The 19,230-nt window shown below is 41.4% G+C and overlaps 1 protein-coding gene across 1 annotated transcript in view; it reads right to left on the reverse strand.

Annotated features, from left to right (window-relative positions):
- Positions 1–19,230, reverse strand: part of brf1a (BRF1 general transcription factor IIIB subunit a) — a 129,280-nt gene that overhangs the window by 57,269 nt on the left and 52,781 nt on the right. The gene's annotated exons all lie outside the window — the stretch shown is intronic.

Raw genomic sequence — 19,230 nt, forward strand, 5'->3', positions numbered from 1 at the left:
AAGAGTTGCTACTGTTTTGGTCCACAAAAATACAGCCTATGCAGTTATCACATGGAGATACAAGGGAGACTTAAAGAGTTAAGCTCAATCTGAATACCTTGAAAATGATTTTCTTTGTGAAATATCAAGGACAGATGAAAAATCTCCTCCTGTTGTCATTCTGGGTCAAATTGACCCAATCTGTCTCCTCCTTCCTTCCTTCCTTCCTTCCTTCCTTCCTTCCTTCCTTCCTTCCTTCCCCTTCCTTCCTTCGTCTGTCCTTCTGCTTCCTTCCTTGACCTAATCTGTTCCTTCCCTCCATTTTTCTTTCCTTCCTTTTCCCCTTCCTCCCTTCCCTCCCTTCGTCCTGACTTGTTCTTCCTTCCTCTTTTGATCTAATTGACCCAATCTGTTCCCTCCCTCCATATTTCTTTCCTGCCCTTTTCCTTCCTTCTTTCCACAATCCTTTTCCCCTTCCTTCCTTCCTTCCTTCGTCCTTACTTCTTCCTTCCTTTTTGAGCCTATCTTACCTTCCTTTTTCCCTTCCTTCTTTCCTCCCATCTCCCCCTTTGTCCTTCCTTCCGTCCTTCCTTCCTTCCTTCCTTCCTTCCTTCCTTCCTTCCTTCCTTCCTTCCTTCCTTCCTTCCTTCCTTCCTTCCTTCCCTCCCTCCCTGACCCAGGAGGACAACAGGAGGGTTAAGATGTGTTTGGAAACCAGATCCTCAGAGGAATAAGACCTATCAGGCTGATTTAATGTTTATTGACGGACTTGATGGACAAGAATCTAGTAAATTGTTTTGACAGCTGATGGCTCAATCACACCTGAGTGATGCTTTGGCCTTTTCAAGGGATTTGTTGTTGATAAGAAAAAAGAGTGAAGATCCTGAAGTCTTGTCCTTTAAGAGCAAAACATTTAAAATGGGAGAAGAAAATGTCAAAGAGAAGGAGAAATAATCACCAGTGACAAAGAGGAGGGAGAAATAATGAGAAAAGTAGGCAGAGAGAGAGAAAAGAGTCTGAGCAGGGAAGATTAAGACGGAGGGAATGAAGGAGGCTGGAGATTGAGAGACAAAAGAGTGATGGAGAGAGAAGCAGCAGGAGGGAGGACATGGAGGAGCGAGCAGACGGCAGCAGCTGAGGGACGAGACAAAGGAGGCAGAGAAAGTTAGAAAGTGTGGGGGGAAATAAATGGAGGAGGCAGTAGGTGAGAGAGAGGCTAATGGAGGAGAGGAGGAAGGCTGAGACCGACAGGAGGAGAGAAAAGGGAGGTTTAAGAGGAGTTCACTGATCTCCTTCTAATCCTGAGCTGTATTTCATTTCGGCCTGATCTGAGGAGAACGACGACGGGACGACACGACAACAGACGAGAGGAGAGCAGGAAGAAAGACTGGCAAAAATTAAAAAAAAAAAAAAAAAAAAAAAAGAAGAAGCAGCATGCATCAGTGTGCTGACTCCTCCACTCCTCCCTACATCTCCTTTTCCAAAAAACAAAGAAAGTGTGAGTGTGAGTGTGAGTGTGAGTGTGTGTGTGTGTGTGTGTGTGTGTGTGTGTGTGTGTGTGTGTGTGTGTGTGTTCTGCAGGATGAATGGAGCCGTGTAGCCCCGGTGCTGCAGGATCACCCATCATCCACACTTCAAACGGAGAACACATTATCCGGACTCGCAGCTCTTGATGTCAGCAACAATCCTGATCCTCTCCTACACATAGAAAAAGATATATATATAAAAAAAAAAAGAGAGAGAAAGAAAGAAAGAAAGAAACCCTCGACCTGCACGGAGCTCGGCCACAGGGCTGCTGGGAGGAGGAGGAGGAGGAGGAAGAGGCCGCCGACATGAAGGCAAAGGTTTCACTTTGTCAGACCCCTGGATGTTAAAAACGATGAGCGAGGAATAAAAAGAGTGAAATCAAAAGAGATGAAAACCAGGAGCAGGATAGATAGATAGATAGATAGATAGATAGATAGATAGATAGATAGATAGATAGATAGATAGATAGATAGATAGATAGATAGATAGATAGATAGATAGATAGATAGATAGATAGATAGATAGATAGATAGATAGATAGATAGATAGATAGATAGATAGATAGATAGATAGATAGATAGATAGATAGATAGATAGATAGATAGATAGATAGATAGATAAAGAAAGAAAGAAAGAAAGAAAGAAAGAGACAGAGATAGAAAGAGAGGGGTAGAAAAAAGAAAGAAGTCTCAAGAGGAGCAGTGCGACATTTTGGGATGTTTGTTCACAGGCTGAAAAGTACAAACAGGAACTCGTGTGGTCTCGGGTCTTGGAACGAGTTTCATGTTGGAACTACTTTCTGACAAACAACAGATTGTTTATCCATCCGCCCCAGCGCTTCAGTTCAGCAAGTTCTGCTCTGGCCGCGGCCCAGCCGAGCTAAACCACGTCCTGGCTGCCGCTTCGCCATGACAACAGTATCAATCTGCTCCTCTCATCGACAACAGACTCCAGACGACAAGAGAAGAGAAGAGAGAGAGAGAGAGAGTCAGCCACTACGTTTCCTACAATATCAAACTCTGTATTTCTATAAAATGAGTTTAAATTTACAGTTTTTAAAAATAGGCAAATCCTCAAAATTGTACTCTTCTACCAAGCAACAGGACGTTTTCACAAGACACACGCCGCCACACACTAAAATAACTGAATCTATAAAGTCGTGTCCTATAAACTTGATAATGAAATTGTGACAATTTAATAACAAAAACTTCATAAATAAAGACTGAGCAATGAACCAACACCTCAGAGATGCGTCACAAACTATAAACCTTTCGCTCTGGGCAGAACAAGCTACAAAAACAAACAAAAAAAGTCTATTATATAACAATTTAAAACAAGTTATAAACCTCATAAAAACCAACAGAGTCAGCAGCCGCCAACAGTGACAGACGAACATTTTAAAGGATAATATAACTTTATATTGTTTAAAGTTTTGTGACTTCCTCGGGGTGCGTTCACAACACAAAAACCAAAATCTGCCAATTCTGCATCGTGACATCAATAAACAGACCAAAAAATCTCAACGCCAACATGGACATGAAGTTAATTTCTGAGAGTGTTGCCATTAACATAGTTTTCAAGGATATTTTACTTTTTTTTCCTAATTTTCTGGGGTTTTTTTCCCAGGATTCACAGACAGAGTTAATGAGTGCATGTCTTTGTTTTACACTGTGAACAAGTTCTCTTCTCTAACATCTATTGTTTCACCACATGGTCCGGACACTTGTTTTGTGTACGACCCAGTTAACAAACTACAACAACAACAGCAACAACAGTTTAGTGGTGTTACTCTGTTTGCACACACACACACACACACACACACACACACAGGTTTGTACCAGAAGTAAAAATGAAGACATGTTTTTCTTTTCTTTTCTTTTCTTTTTTCTTTTCATCTGCTGCGTTCGATCAGACTCAACTGTTTCGGGAGTTTACCTCCGTTTCACCGCTGCACTCAAACTAAGACGTCTCTGGATCATCTTGTCAGCAGCATCGAGCCTCTAATGCAAAAACAGAGAGAAGGAGGAGGGAAAGAGGAGGAGGAGAGAAATACGAGCAGCAGCAGCAGCAGCAGCTCCAGCTCCCGGTGTAAAAAGTTCCTCCCTGCAGTTGTATGAGGTAATAAGGCTCGGTGCCAGCTCTGCCCCGGAGAAATAACCAGCCAGCCGAGGCAATAAATAGAGTGAGAGATTCTCGCTGACACGGGCAGGCCGGGCGAGCCCATTAAAACGTGACCTCGGCGACCTTGGAGAAGCCCAGACTGAGAGTACACCCACTCAACCACCTGCTCCTCCTCCTCCGCCTCACACAGAGCTGTGTACATATAGGAGCTGCTGCTGCTGCTGCTGCTGCTGCTGGACACTTAAGGTTAAGGAGACTCCTGCGGGCGCAACGTGGCCCAGTAGTTCATGTTTGACAGATACGCTCATACGTTTTTCTTTCTGTCAACAAATTAAAAGCACTAAAAACTACATGAATTGCATCGTGTGTGTTTATCCGATTCCTCTGAGCTTCACCAGGAACTCAAATAAATAAACATTACTCCTGTTTTTCCTCAAGATTTCTGTTTTATTTCTAATTCTTTTATCTCGCTCCTTTTATTTCTATCATTTATTTTATTTTATTATATTTCCCTTATTTGGGTAGTACCTCTGTTTGCCTTGCTTGTTTGTTTGTCTGTTCTCATTAATTTTTGTTGTTTACTTTGTGAGTATATACTTGAGCAAATTGCACAAAGATGCAAAGAGATTGGAAAGATGGATTGTGCATGTAAAGGCAATGAAATACGCTTTGCGATAAAGTATTGAAAAAATAAATCTCCTTCTAACTTTAAGTTTGAGTTGGTGAAACTGAACAAACCCTGAAGCACAGAGGTGATCGAGGATGAAATGCAGCAGCACAGAAAACCCTCTTTGACTTCAGATCATTAAAACTACAGTATAATGAGAAATAGCAGGAAAATAATTGATATTTCCGTTTCATTTCAACAATATTGGAATTCAGATGTTTTATTTATTTCTTTGTGTGATGCTGCATCTTTTACATAATGATCCTGTTGTAATTTCCTCACTAAACTGGAATGTATTTTATAGTTCAGCCAATAAAACAGTTGAAACTTTGATTTTCTCTGCTAAAATATTTTACAATCTAAAGAGTTACTACTGATGCAAGTCCAATAACACCGTTATATGTGCAGTAAGACGACCTCAAACACACTACTACTGTAATAAATGATCTGGTTTGAAGCCAATATGCACTGCCCCTTAGTTTTTTGCTTTGTTTTATTTTCTCTCGTTTTATTTTCTCTCGTCTTATATGTTATTTATAGAGTATTGATGTGTGTGAGAGTGTTTTTATAGGAGAAGTGTGTGTATAAGTAATAATGTTTATGTTTTCTGAAGAAATAACAGAACAAAGTTTGTTATACTTCAAAATAAAATGACGATAAAGTTTTGTTCTGTCGCCACAGCAACACAGTGACAGGACAAACTGACGCTGTTTTTCATTTTTGTCCAGACACAAAACTGGACAAAAAAAAAAAACACATGACATCACTCCAGATGTGATGTTTATCGTTCAACTCTCATAAAAACCAGACCAGGAGTTTTATTTTGAAAGCGACTGACGAGTTTCTTTTTTCCAAACAGTGTTTCCATATTTTGAATAAACGCTCTCTGATTAAAGAGACATTTTTGTGCCGCTCCGGCGTTTCGGCCTATTTTTCCACAACGGTCTGTAATTTGACATCACAGGAGCGGGATGAATTAATCATCAGTGCCTCCACAATGAGTTTCATGAACTGCCTCTTTGATGATGGATAAAGGAGGACGCTCTCTCTCTCTCTCTCTGTCTCTCTCTCTCTGCTCCGTCCCAGCAGCCTCAGCGCCGCAGCTCAAGAATCTGGAGAATGCCGCCATGGAAAAGAGGGATGGTTTTTTTTTTTAATGTGTGCATTGTTGTGCATGGGAATCAAACATGTGAAATGTCACGGACAACAACAACGACGATGACGACGACGACGACAACACCACCACAGGAATGTCAAAGCCAAATGTTGCCTCAGGGACGCCTCTGTGTCCGAGGAGCTTCGAAAAACCGCTGACTCATGAAAAAAACATTTACAAACTCTCTACAGGAATAATCAGCAGAGGAGACGACGTCAAAGCAAAGAAACCAACCAATGGGAAGCTCCGCCCCCCTTGATCGCACGCCGTTAAGCATCAGAGCCGCTTCTCCTCGCGTCTCTACATGCTCTTCTGTCTCCATCTTTGATTTGTCTATGATGAATAATAACACAAGAATGAATGCCTTAATGCTGCTCCAATGCATTCTGGGACGTTTAAGCAACTCTTGAGTGAGGAAATCTGAACAGTGGTGCAAGACAAACTTATTTACCAATCATTCGCACCTCAAAGGGCCTCCGATCACATCTGAGGAAGATCATGCAATGCCACTGAAAGCTCTGGGATCATTAGAGACCGACTAGTTTCAAAGTCCTGAAGCTCGTCCTTTTGACTTTTATCACAACTGTTGCTCCTCTGGTTTTGCGTTTAGTAGAAGTTCACGTACAAAACTCAATGCACCATCTCATGAGTTTGTCTTGTTCTCTCTGTTCGAAGCTTCGTATCGATTAGGAAAGATAAAGTCATCCAGGTCTCAATAAGGTAAATAGAAAGACGCATCTATGTACAATCATACATGACAAAGGCTCCACAAGAACTACATACCAACACCACAAACTGTATAATAAGAACTTCAACTCTCCACATTTAATTAATCGTTTCAAAAACATAATTCAAACTCAACTAATTCCAAAATGACAAATTGCTCCGAGGCTCCTCGCAGAAAAATCACAAAATACTTCTTTTTTTTTAAGAAATCTGGAGCACTGAGCAGATTCTGCCTCATTTAACAACTTAAGAAGAAAACTGCAATAAATAAATAAATAAATAAATAAAAATTTGAATAAAGATATCCGGCTCATTTAAGATCTTAACTGCACTTTAAGTGACGCTGGGACCACATGGGGACAGTGACGCCCCTGATGACTGAGGATTAAGCTGAAGTCAAGGTACTTAGTGAGACACAGCAAAACTTAAGTCTAAGTTACAATCTAGCATTAACATAATTAAAGGCATAGTTCAGCATTTTGGTAAATTAGCCCATTGCCATAATCCCTATAGTCATAGCAGTAGGTTCATTACCTTTAATTGTCGGTGCAAGCTATTTTTAGAACGGCGGAGCAGAGCTGCGAGCTGCTCAGAGCTAAGCTACGGAGGCTAATGGGATTTCTTGGTTTCCCTCATCAAACTCATCAAATACACAATCCAACAACTCCAAAACGCTCTGGTGGACAAGTTGTGACCTGCACATTCACCACGCTATGAGATAATAACAGAACGTTACCAGACAGAGTTGTTTTAGAGATAAATTCATGCAAATTATTTATCATCCATTTGTTTCTCATCTCTTGGTTACGTTATTAGGCTTCCTTATCCATGAAATGGTTGGTTTTGCACGTTTTTATCATTATATCGTTACAATATGTCAAATGTCATCATTTTAACAAGAACATTTTAGAAGTTTATGAAGAATTGTTTTATTTTTTTTGTTTTATTCTGTTTAAATGTAGTTCCCTGACAAAGTCAAATGCCTTGATGCATTTAACAAATGTATGTGGTTCTTTCATGCATTAAAAACCTAAAAACCGATTGGTGCCGACCATAACACAAGAGGACGGTTAAATCCATGTGGATCCAACATTCAAACTCAAAGATGTCTGATATTCAACTGTTTGTCTCATGTTTGTTTGTCTTATTAAGTATTATTATTATTATATTATTTACATAGCAGCGATTGCAGATTTTTTATATTTAACATGTGAGTATGAAGCCGTCAGATGACACAACGTTAACAAGTCATTTCCTGACTCCTCGTACTTTCTTCAGAACAGTTTGAGTCACTGTCTGTCCAGAGTGGGGAGGGAGGGGGGACCCTGATGGAGAAGAGAAAGGGGGAAGGGGGAGAAGAGAGTGGGTGAGGGAGGGAGGGAGGGAGGGAGGGGTGAGACGGTGAGATGTGCAGTGACGCAGCAGCAGCAGCCGGAGGCGAGCGGTCTCCTGCCTTTTTGCCTGCCTGCTAAACGGTCGCTGTCATCTCCCGTCAGGCCGGCGGCGGCAGACGAGACGGCTTCCCTCCCTCTCTCCCCTTACCCTTCTCCCTCCCCCTTCCCCGGGCCAGAAGACGCACATCAGCTCCAATCACAGCTGGCTGCAGTTGACGGCCCGCCACAGCTACAGCTACACCCCCAACCCTCCACCTCCACCACCAGAGAGACTGACTGCTAACTGCTTCACACACACACACACACACACACACACACACTCTGTCTTATTTCATATTCCACGCCACACTGAGGTAGCCGCCGAGCTTGTACTGACTCATTGAAAGCGTACGGCGGCGGCTGTTTGTCCTCGGAGAGCCTGAAATAAACATCAGCCTGTTGTTGTAGTTGTTGTTTCTTCTTTTTCTTCTACTGTCTCTGCTGTGTATCGCTGACGCCCGTCTCCCGGCGCTGTCATCACCTCCTCCGTCCGTGTGTCACACTCACTCACTCCCCTCCTCCGAGAGGTCGCGTCCATCCCGCCATATGTCTACTGTACGGCCCCGGGGCTCCGTGAACACACCCCCCTCCTCCACGCAGGCTGACCCAGCTGCTGCTGTCCCGGCATCAAGAAAGGAAAGGAAAGGAAGTGGGCAAATGGACGAGTTTGTGAATGGATTAGCTGCATGAATTAGTAATAAGTTATGATTAATTAAAGAGGCAGTACACTTGATTTTCACCAAGCGTCTTGAAACAGCAGGTGACGGCCACGGGCTTCAAACTGGTCTCGCTGGAACAACCACCAGTAAAATCAAATATTTATCTTGACAGGTGCTGAGATCCATGTCTTTCAAACACACACACACACACACACACAAACATTTTATACTGTAGAAAGCCAATAAATAAATAAATAAATAACATGATTTCATGCAGCAACACTTCGATATTCGATCAAGATTCGGCCTTCAACTGTTGCAAGAAAAAGAAATAAAGCAAACAGGGTTCGATTATGAGTTTATGTTTCAGGGAACACATACACCAAAAAAAAATATTTTGCACTATGAACACAACATGTTTATGTATTTAAACCCTCTTGTCCTTTGTTTTACCTTCTGACTCTACCTCCGCTCCCATTGGGTTCAACCCAAATAGCTTTTATATATATTCATTCATACACATCTAACTCATTTTCTCAGTTGGCTGTCTGTTGCTTTCACTGGGTGTTGGTAAAAAAGCACAGTTACGATTCATCTATTGTCTATTCAGCTCATCTCTGCAGGGTCACGGGGGGCTGGAGCCAATCCCTTTTGATATGAGGCGAGGTCAGTGGAATCACAGGACTATTTTACTATATTTCAACTTTGTAATAAACTGCAGTTTTCTGGTCTATGTTGCTTTCATTCACAGTTTGAGCAGCGCTGCGATCTAAAGTGGTTAAAGAAGTGTTTTTCATTTCAGCTGGACGACGTGGTTGTAAATAACGATGTGGCTATAAAATGGCTGAAATACACAGGAAGATGATGATGATGATCGAAAACAAATAGCTACATATTCATAAAATGGTTGGAAATTATAAAAGAACGACAGAAAAGCTTCACACACACCACATGACATCACGCTGAGGGCATGATGTTAGAAATCCACCAGGAGCTCTGCCAAAGACATTTGTTTCTATTTAGTGAATGCACATGTTGTTCTTGTTTTTTCTTTTATAAAATCAGACTTTTTTACTTTTAAAATGAGCAGCAAAGGTTCAATTTGTCATTGTTCATTTAAAATCTAATGTTGTTAAACGGAAAAAGACTTTCAAGACGAAGCAACAAGTCACAAATGACCATTTCACACAAATCAATGTAAAACTCGTTATTAAAAATGGACGGTCAAAATCTAAACATCATTAAATTTGGGCACAAGAAGTTATTAAATGGGTTTAATATGGAAGTTGACCTCCTGGTTTTGAAGGAGACAAAACAAAAAGCAGCTTGTAGACGTTTCTGTCGTTAGATCCCGACTGTGACGAGGTGAAGATGTGTCTTTGTGTTTCTCTTTCATCCCTGAACAAACTCCTCTGTGGACGGACAGCGAGATGAGACAGATGCAGCTCATCTGAACGACTGTAATTGACTCAGCAGAGCTGCTGCTGCTGCTGCTGTCGGAGCGTGGATCTGTCAGGGACCTGCTGCTTCTACCACCACCCGACCCCCTCCGCATCCTGAAAACGCTCAAAGCCAAGATTTACCGCAGTAATTGCAGTAAGTGAAAAGGGACAAACGGTAGAAAAAGGTTTCAGGACGACAACTTCTCGTCTGGTGAGCAATGTCGGTTTCCTTAAACGCAGCCGTACACCTGGAAAATCGCTTCCAACCAAAATGAAATTCTCCAAAGAGCAAAAAAAAAAAACACAGCTTCACTTTTTACACTGTCGCCTTTTTTTCCCCCTAAACATCTCTGGTATAAAAAGGTACAAGCAGGGGGCAGGAAGGGAGGGCAGCCATTGTTGTTCCATCTTGAAGCCGGCCGGTTTCACACATTTCACACACACACACACACACACAGCTCTTTTCCCCCCAAAGACGTTTTTATTTTTTTCCTGCATGGTGATGAAAACGGCAGAGTGGTTTGACAGGAGCCGGCGAGCTGTGTTCACTGAGGTAGTTAAGGTCAGGGCAAACGTCATTGATTGAACTAAGTGCTCCGCCGTAAAAAAAAAAAAAAAAAATGTGTGTGCTTCAATCAATGCTGCCTCTAATGGTGCGGGGCAGAACTCCCCGAAGACCTCGGCTACACACAGTCATCGTGAGGTGCTGGGAGTCACGTTCACCAAACCCCCGACACAACACGGCCAGGCCTGGCTGCTCCGGGCGGCTCCGAGCTCCCGCTTCCTCCTCTGACAGCACGAGTTAATGAAAATGCCATCGCTCAGACAGGCCGTCGATGAGGCAGCAGCAGCAGAGAGAGGACGACACGTAGGAAAAGGGTTTAACTAGGAAGGTCCTGCTGCTTGGAAATGGACTCACACAGTTCATAAACCCCGGGATAGAAACCCTTGTATCAGTGCTAATCTCATCGGCTTCACTGAACAGGGAGGAAATGATGAGTTCTATTAAAGCAGATATCAGCTTCACGGCCGTTTCGGCTAATGCTGCGTTCAAGGCAGGCTTTTGAAACCGTAAGTTACAGCTTCAAGTCACAACTACGACTTGGTAGCGTTCCAGGTAACCCGTAGCTCGTGTTTTTACCGTCCTGTTGTCTGTGAAAGTTCCCTATAACGGCCACTCGTAACTTCCGACCCGTGAACTCGTACCAGATCGAACTGGTATGACTTCACAGGAAGGAAAAACACAAAGTACGAGTTTCTTTGAACGCACCATGAGTTAGCAGCCCCCGCCCTTGTCAGGCATCAATTGGTCCTCGTGCTACGTCACCACATTCACGCGCATCCCTTGGCTGCACACACAGCCCTTCATGCCGTTCTCTCTCCTCATTGGATAACACTTGTATCCCACAAGGAAAATTTTCTCCTCGGGTTACAGCAGAGCAGAGTGACGGAGAGACTCGTGTTTAGGCTGAAATACTTCATGTAAGTGATTGCTGACGGAAAATAGGACTATTTAGGACTTATATTAACAAAAACATTCCACTGATATCTGCTTTAATAGACGATCAATTATTGGACGGTGATTGACAGGAAGCAACAACTGTAATCATCATTAGTCAATCATTCAGATAATTTGTGGTGATAGTAATGTTGATCATTTTCAGAGAAATGGACGGAAAAACCGAAGTGGGTCAACTCTTTATACATTTGGTTCTTTAATCTCCCACAATGTTTATTAAATATACGTAAATGTGCACTTGTCCAAAAAAGTGATAACTGTTCAATTTAATCGTTCAGTAACAGATTTAATGTGACCAAACAAGAGTAGACATGTTCTGATACGAGCACTGAAAACGCCGGATTAGGAATCTATAACTATGATCCGATATCACGTCTTTAAAGGGATAGTTCAACATTTTGGCAAATTGGCCCATTGCCATAATCGCTATAGTCATAGCAGTAGGTTCATTACCTTTAATTGTAGGTGTAAGCTATTTTCAGTACGGCGGAGCGCAGCAGCTGGCTGCTCAGAGCTACGCTATGGAGGCTAACGGAATTTCTTGGTTTCCCTCATTAAACTCATCAAATTCAACATCCCAAAACTCCACAGCGCTTTTGTAGACAAGTTGTGACCTGCACAACCACCACGCTATGAGATAATGACGGAACGATACGAAACGGAGCCGTTTTCGAGGTAAATACAGGGTAAATACGGAGACTGCTTGCTGAAAAACTGTCCCTGAACGCAACGCGCATCAGCGGTTTTGTATGAATTTACCTCGAAAACGGCTCCGTTTCGTATCGTTCCGTCATTATCTCATAGCGTGGTGGTTGTGCAGGTCACAACTTGTCTACAAAAGCGCTGTGGAGTTTTGGGATGTTGAATTTGATGAGTTTAATGAGGGAAACCAAGAAATTCCGTTAGCCTCCATAGCGTAGCTCTGAGCAGCCAGCTGCTGCGCTCCGCCGTACTGAAAATAGCTTACACCTACAATTAAAGGTAATGAACCTACTGCTATGACTATAGCGATTATGGCAATGGGCCAATTTGCCAAAATGTTGAACTATCCCTTTAAAGTCAGTGTTTCCCCGACTTTCATACGTAGATTAGGAGCACAGGGGGCACGCGCTCATCGATAAACATTCACAGTGTGAACACGACAACATCAGACGTTTTCTTGGAATTAATTTACGAGTTTATGAAATCCTTATAAAACTTTAAAATCAGAGCAGCGGCTGCTTCAGTCAACAGGACAGTGAGTAATAAGCCAGTGGTAGGAAAGTGACGGTTATGGCAAAGTAGCTGGGTGATAAAAGAAGTTGCATGAGCCAGGCCATATAATAATAATAATAACTAGAGAATGCATTTCCTGAAGGAAATACGGGTGAACGCTGAATGAGCTGAAGAAATTGTTGAAACAATGCTGAATTAAGTGAAGAAATTGCTGCAGTCTTGAAAACATGAAACAATATCTGAAGAGTAAAACTAAAACATGTAAGACGGAGGCTGTACTGTATGAAATGGTTGGGAATTACTTGAATTGTTGAAGATTAGTATGAAGAAATTGAAAGGCTGAAGTCTACTCAAATATATTTAAAACTGACAGCTTGAAAACATTGTTGAACCATTACTAATATAGATTAAACAATATCTGAAGAGTAAAATGGAAGACGGCGGATGTATGAAATGGTTGGCAATTACTTGAATTGGTGAAGAATAGTATAAGCTTGAGTCTACTCAAATAAGTTTAAAACTGACAGCTTGAAAACATTGTTGAACCATTACTAATATAGATGAAACAATATCTGAAGAGTTAAAGTAGAACATGTAAGCAGGAGGCTGAATGACATGAAATGGTGGAAAAATACCTGAACTGTTTTAGATAAGTGTTAAAAAAAATGAGTTAAGGGTCTAAAAGCAGTAGAAATGTTGAAAAGTGAAGTAGTGTTTTATAATGTACTGGTGTTGGATCAGTACTCAAGCATCACATTAAACATTAACGCGTTCGATCATAAACTAAAGTGATAAACAACATAAACCTTTGAGCCGATCATGATGGTGGATAAAAAGTTATCAAGGTTCACATTAAGCCATGAGGTAAAGTAAAAATATTTCAATAAAAACCAAACATGTCGACCTGCTCATGGCGTCTAGACATCGGACGATCATGTCTAAACGTCCACATAGGAATTCAGAATAATCAATCCAACGTATTTCTGTCTGGCTCAAAGTGGTGGCGACTGTTATAACATGAAAAACTCTTTAAAAGACAAGTGAACATTACAATCTCACTGTTTACTGTGGATTTTACTTAAGGACTTGTTTTCGTCTTCACTTTCAATTATCAGAAACATTTTTTTATATATTTTTTTTTTATAAACGCCAACATCTCTGAGTTTCTTTTAAGTGTCGTCTGCTGCAGCAGCAATCACAGCAAGATTTTTTTTTCGATGATTGGGATAAAAAACGTGGGCGAATCAAATCTGCTGAGAGTCACCACTTGTACACTTTTTATTTTATTTTATTCTTTTTTTTATGGTGAAAAATCAATAGAAACTGAAAATAATGTCGCTGTAAGTATCAAAAAGTAGTAAGTACGCCATTATCACCAAACTGTCATTGTGAAGCTGCTTCAACCTACTTTTTTTCCCCTCCTCCTCCTACTGTTTTCTTTCTTGTTCTCTTTCCCCGAGAGAGTCCAAAATTACACCCTCTTTCACTTCCTCCCGTGCCCTGCCCTGCACTAACAATGTCCACACACACACGCACACACGCACATACACACGTACAGATGAAAGACTCAGCCCTAATGACAAGGTACCCTGTCCACTTAATACTTCAAAGATTGAGCTTGGGGGACCCCTCACCCTCCCCCTCCTGCCCCTCCCATACTCCGCCGCAATTAGCCGAAGCCTGAACCAAACCGGGACCGGTCTGAATCCACAGAACCTCCATCTGCATCCAGCTCCATGAGACCGACCCCCAAACAAACACAGAGGCAGGAAAACACTCCCGGTGGACATGGAGATACACAAAAAAACACACACACAAATACACGCACGAACTGGTCACACATGCTGATTGAAGTATAATCGGACACATCTGTCCTCCGCTGCACACAGACACGAAAAAGACACACAAATAAACAAGGAGTAGAAAACAACGGGGTGAAAATTCGACTTGGACGTAATAAAATAAAATTGTCTTTGGTTCAACTGAACTGAAGAACTCCAGTCAGAAGCTCCGTAAACACAGATGTTAGAGTTAAATTACTGTGTCTTTTCTTTATTTCTTTAATCGTTGTGTTTTTTAATGTTTTAAATCCAACATGAAGAGGAAGCAGGAAAACAAAGTGGAGGATTATTTCTGTGTGAATATGTGGAATTTGTGCGTTAACAGAGGCAGAAAACTGAAACTATAACCAACGATGAGTACAGCTGATGGATGTTCGATACGTCTGAGGTTAAAAAAAGTAATACTACACTTTTTACTGCAGAAAGTAGTTAAAATGAGCAGCAATGTCTTAATTCACAGGCTCTGGTATTTCTTCACATGTAGCCTAGTATTTTTTTTTTTACAGAATAAGATTTAATGCACAACAGAGGTGTTACTACACACTTATAAAGTAGTATTTTTACAATTTGTTTCAAGTTTCTTTACAGTCAAGTATTTCTACAGGCTACTACTTTAACAGTGTAGTATTTCTATAGTGAAGTATCTTTTATACAGTGACTTTACAGTGTATCATCAATATACTGTAATGTAGTACCTCTAACAGAATGGTGTTTTCAGAGCCTAGTTTTTTAAAAGTCTAGTATCTTTACAATGTTGTATTTCGACAGTCCGGTATCTTTACAGTGCAGTATCTTTGCACTGTAGTATCTTTACAAGTAGCTTTACAGTGTGGTACCTTTGCATTGTAGCAATTTCACAGTGTAGCATTTCTGCAGTGAAGTATCTTTAGAGTAGTATCTATCTATTATTTTAAGAGTATAGGAACCTTACAGTATCAGTATCGTAATTAAAATGCATAGTACTTTTAGTGTAGTATTTCTACGGTGCAGTGCCTTTATAGTCTAGTTTCTTTACAGTGTAATATTCATACAGTGTACTATTGGTACAGTGAAGTATCTCGTCTCAATCATTCAATCTTTACACTATGTTTACAGTGTAGTTTCCATGAGGTGTATCTTTATACTGTAGTATTTCTACAGTGTAGTATCTTTACAGTGTAGGTGCAGTGTAGTGTTATGACAGCATCTCCATTTTTAGTCAAAAAAATCACTGAATTTCTCTGGAAAATTGGCAACAAAACATAAAACCAGCCCACACAGTGCAGCATAAATAGACACACACACACACACACACACACACACACAAACAAACAATCAAACCCTTCAGTCTTAAAGCCGATGATTTGGTCTCATTCGTGATGTATCACCGAGCTGATGCATCACGATGACTCAACGTCACGTCACTACACAACAAAAACCCAATTTCATATTAAAAAAAAAAAAAAAAGATAAATAAAAGAGACATTTGCAATTAACAGAAGAGCCTGTGATTCAGAGCGTCGCGATTCATTACAGTTTCGTAATTGTGGCTCCTCTCACTCTGAAGCACGTCCCCCATGACAGGATGAGGTCAGCGGCATCACAGGGGGACGTTTTCAGGAGGTTAATGGGCAGTTTGACCCGAGCTGCGGAGACCTTCATGTACACCAGGACAGATTCAGGTTTGAGAGGGAACACATTTTAGCTATTTAATGGACACTTTCCCTCGATAAAACAGCACAAAAGAACCATAAAACCTCTTTCAATGGTCTTTTTATTATTGACAATGCATGTGTAAGAAAATCACTGGACTGAAATATAAAAAAGAACCATAAAACCTGTCTAAAAGTGTCTTAAAGGTCCATATTTTACACTTGTCCTGTGTTTTATTTTGAAGGTTTGATCCATAAGAAGATCTATCTGTATTTCTATTTTAAGAACCTGAAACCATCTCAGTGTAGCTTTCTCATCTCCTCTCTCAGCTTCTCTCTGGAGCTTTATTAACAACAGGTTGCTGTCAACCAATCATACAAGTTGTTGGATGGTGGGTCCAGCTGGTGGTGGGCGGGGCTTGTTGGCTGCTTTGTTGTGACATCACAAAGTGACAGGAAGTCCTGACGGCTGGTTTTAAGGCTAAGTTTGTGAATACAGGATGTGTGAATTTCTCTGTGGACTGAGGCTTTGATACTTTCACAGTTATTAAAGGGATTGTTAAAAATGTTGTCAAATTGGCCCATTGCCATAATCCCTATAGTCTTAGCAGTAGGTTCGTTACCTTTAATTGTCGGCGCGAGCTATTTTTAGAATGGCGGAGCAGAGCCGTGAGCTGCTCAGAGCTACGCTACAGAGGCTCATGGGATTTCTGGGTTTCCCTCATCAAACTCGTCAAATGCACAATCCAACAACTCCAAAACGCTGACGTGGACAAGTTGTGACCTGCACATTCACCACGCTATGAGATAACAAAAGAACTTTACGAGACAGAGTTGTTTTAGAGGCAAATGCAGAGACTGCTTGATGAAAAACTGCCCCCGACGGGAACGCACATCAGTGGTTTTGCATGAATTTACCTCTAAAACAACTCTGTCTGGTAACGTCCTGTTATTATCTCATAGCGTGGTGAATGTGCAGGTCACAACTTGTCCACCAGAGCGTTTTGGAGTTGTTGGATTGTGTATTTGATGAAACCAAGAAATCCCATGAGCCTCCGTAGCGTAACTCTGAGCAGCTCACGGCTCTGCTCCGCCGTTCTAAAAATAACAACTGACAATTAAAGGTAACAAACCTACTCCTAAAACTATAGGAATTATGGCAAAGGGCCAATTTGCCAAAATGTTCAACTATCCCTTTAATTCAAACATCTACCTTTATACTGTATGGAGCTTTATTTAGACCTTTACTAGACAGACAGTACAGCAGCTTGTTTAATGTGAAACTTAAGTTAAAATGAATCAACTTAATTAAAGAAAACTTTTTTTTCTCTCTCTCTACATGGCTTGGATCAATATTCATGGACACAGCTGGGATTCAAACCTGCGACCTTTAAGTTGGGTCACCTCACCACCACCTCCGCCCGTCACAACATCCATCAAATCTCAGTGGTCTGCCACGACTCCTCCGTCCTCCCACTCAGAGCCAATAAAAAAACACACGGGCTTCCTCATCAGGACAGATGTGGCTGCGTGGCACCATTACCTCGCATCCATCAACGCCTCTGCACACCCAGATAAAGGAGGACGGGGGGATGAGGGGTGATGGGGGGGCTATACGCAGAACATCCTACTCATGTAATTAGGTAATTATAGGCAACGCATGATGGATTCTGTTTTTTTTTATTTTTGCAACAGTTAATAAGTCACATTGACAGAGGGTGTGATCGTCACTCTTCCACTTTGTTTTCTTTCTTTCTGTGTGTGTGTTTTGTTTTTTTTGCAGTGGAAACGTTTTGGTCCGTTTCTGTGTTTGGCACATTTAGGTTCATGTTACCGACCGCATTTCAACAAGAGCCGCCTGACCGAGTCTCACTGACATGTTCCTTCATCACATGGTGGTTTACTCAACTGACTCAGACACACACACACACACACGCACAGGAAACACTCACTAGACCAACAAATGTCCATCAGTCCACCACTGAATATAATCCCCCAACAAATGCTCTGCTGCTTCCACTGAGTTCACCTGGTTCGTCTCACCTATCTCATCCTCCTCGGTCACAGACGCCGCAGGTAAAAGCAACTATTTTACCTTAAAATGACAGTTTCATTGATGTGCAACAGTAAGAATGGCCATTTTTCATTCACACATTCACTATATAACTTGGGTTTCCTGCCCCGCCTCCTTCTTGCGAGAACACGCACCACTTTAAGGCAACACACATCACACACACCGAACATTAAATCCTCTGGCCGAGCTATAAGAAGCTAGTTAGCTCACTGGTCTCTGAATGTTCATCACGGCTAAGGAAGAAGAGACCAAAGATGAAGATGTAGTCGGAGGAAGAGAGAAGCCAAGCAAGAGAGACCGAGCTCAGAGAAAAAGACAGTTGTATTTATGACATTACAGTGAAAGACAATAACACTCCACAACTATATGGGGACCCTGAAAACAAAAACAAAAAACGCAAATTCTTCTGCATCTAAAAAATATAATAATAAATGTAATAATAAGGGATAGTTCAACATTTTGGCAAATTGGCCCATTGCCATAATCCCTATAGTCATAGCAGTAGGTTCTTTACCTTTAATTGTCGGTGCAAGCTATTTTTAGAACGGCGGAGCAGAGCCGTGAGCTGCTCAGAGCTACGCTACGGAGGTTAATGGGATTTCTTGGATTCCCTCATCAAACTCATCAAATACACAATCCAACAACTCCACAACGCTCTGGTGGACAAGTTGTGACCTGCACATTCACCACGCTATGAGATAATAACAGAACATTACCAGACAGAGTTGTTTTAGAGGTAAATGCAGAGATAAATCAACGTGATGACACAGAATTTAAAAAACAAACAAAGGCCTTTAGGTTTAACACCATCAGACCGACATGAAATAAACCCAGTGCAAATCTTTTAATAGCATATTTTTTTTATATCTTTGTGTTTTAAACTCAAATCAAATATGATCAGGTGATGATCTCCTATCAAAACACTGTTCCCTTGTTATTGTGGTTCATCTTGCTTCAGTAATTTGATTCACCATCTCCAGAGAGACATGTTTGACGCCAATAAACAAAACAGCAGCAACAAGTTGCAGCGTTTTGGCACCAGTCCCGACATTTCAAAGAGCCCTCGAGGGTTAAAACCCACCGAACATGTCTCCCACATGTTCCCTTTAACGTCGGCGAGTGTACGAAAACGTGAAGCTTAATAAAGGGATGACAAATTTCACATGAAGCTCAGCTCAGCGTCTTTCGGTAGCAAAGGTAATTATGACAAGTAAACCTCAGAGCGTTCGTTAACGAGATC

Source organism: Trachurus japonicus, chromosome 22 (assembly GCF_045865225.1).
Source record: "Trachurus japonicus isolate A0001 chromosome 22, Traja_1.0".
Classification (NCBI taxonomy): domain Eukaryota; kingdom Metazoa; phylum Chordata; class Actinopteri; order Carangiformes; family Carangidae; genus Trachurus; species Trachurus japonicus.